Source organism: Otolemur garnettii, unplaced genomic scaffold, assembly GCF_000181295.1.
Source record: "Otolemur garnettii isolate 467f Iridium unplaced genomic scaffold, OtoGar3 scaffold00023, whole genome shotgun sequence".
Lineage (NCBI taxonomy): Eukaryota > Metazoa > Chordata > Mammalia > Primates > Galagidae > Otolemur > Otolemur garnettii.
Genome location: NW_003852418.1, coordinates 18,523,364 through 18,525,020, shown reverse-complemented (window position 1 = coordinate 18,525,020; position 1,657 = coordinate 18,523,364). Strand labels below are relative to the sequence as shown.

Sequence of the window (1,657 nt, the reverse complement as noted above, 5' to 3'; positions counted from 1 at the left end):
CCGGGCTGGGGATTCGAACCCGCCACCCCAGGTGCACGTGGCTGGCGCCCTAGCCGGTTGAGCTACAGGCGCCGAGCTGAGCTGTCTATTTCTAGGCATCTCCTTGAATGAATGTAGCCTGTCTCAATGCGAGATGATGTTACCACAAACAGTAGGCATGGAACCAGTAGGATGGTCACAAAGAGGCCATTTTCTACCTCCCCTAAATTTGGAAATGAAAAAAAAAATCAAAAACCCATCCTTTCAAATAAGTGGGTACACGTGCCCCACCCATGTGATATACAGAAAGAATCTGCCTGTGCAAGTCCTCCTAGTGCTAATGATGACACACACAGAGGGGCTTCCAAAGCTTGACCTGGCGGCGAGGCCCCTCCCTTAACATCTCTTCCCCGCAAAATGGCACCCTGGACACTCGGTGGTGAGTGCCAGGAATTCATCACAACTGTGGCTCCAAACACACTGATGTGCCCCCACAATGCTGGTGATGGACACAGAACTCTGAGAAAGGAGAGTCGCAAGGTGTCCCTAAGCACACCCAACCCTGCTAAGACCGTTGCTCAGATACAAGAAAACGGGCATAATTTATCTGTGAAGCGTCATTATGTTCCATTTAGACAGTTGCAAGGCAAGACCTGGTAGGAACAACTCAACTCTCCTGTTCTATTTCCAAGACCCCCCCAATCTTCTGACAGGGGCTTTGTTTCCAGTCCACCTGCCCACCTGAAGGAGCCCCTCATCAACCAGGAGGAAACAGCAGGGCAGGTGGGACCATCTTGAGAGCCAGGTCAGCAGAGGCAGCTCCCAAGCTCAATTGCCCTTATAGGCAAATCTACTGCCAGGGACCGGCCAGCTGCTACCGACAGTAAATGGGACTGGAGGGAGAAGACGGCACACGCTTACTTTTCTAATGAGTAACTCAGAACACCAGGGAGGCCAGTACTAAATAATATACTTTGAAACCTTTCAAAATGATTTATAAAGTAGAATCTAAAACAAAATTTTTAGTTCCCAGTAGATTTGTTCACTCCTGCAGAGAAAGCTTTTCCCTTTATCTGTGCTATATTATAAAACATGTTTCACTAGTTTTTATTTAAGAAACTTCAAAACCAATGCATAATTCAGCAGCGCATCAAAACCTGGGCATTTCAGAGTGAAAAAACTAAAGTTCGTTTTCACTTTTAAACATACAGAGCTTGGTAAACAAGTTAATCTAAATGCTGAGGATGCTGTGCGCGAACAGAGGAAGCTGCTGCTTCCCATCACACAGGCCACAAGCCCACCACAAAGACAGTTACAGAGTTTCTGGTCAGATTTGTGCAAGGTCTAACTTTCTGTGAACCTGACACCACTAGTCCGTAGGGCTATCTCTGCTATAGGAAGCAACTGGGTTCGGAGAAGTAATAATAGAACATTAGTGAATTAGAAAACTGCTCATTATATGGCTAGAAATACTGCTGGGGCTCAAAGATACAAAGGGCATAATGGGCATAAGTTATTGGTGAAGCATCATCATATTCCTTTTAAAGAAAACATACACCCAGCTAGTTACGTATGAGCTGCTCAGCAGCTTACGCATGTTTCTCATAATTGATCACACAATTTCTAAGATGCTTCCCAACTATTTCTTTTTTTTTTTTTTTTTTTTTTTTTTTTTTTT

At 44.9% G+C, this 1,657-nt stretch overlaps 1 protein-coding gene across 8 annotated transcripts in view; it reads right to left on the bottom strand.

Annotated features, from left to right (window-relative positions):
* The window catches only part of STX16 (syntaxin 16), a 26,925-nt gene that overhangs the window by 3,473 nt on the left and 21,795 nt on the right, over positions 1–1,657 (bottom strand). The window lies entirely within an intron of this gene.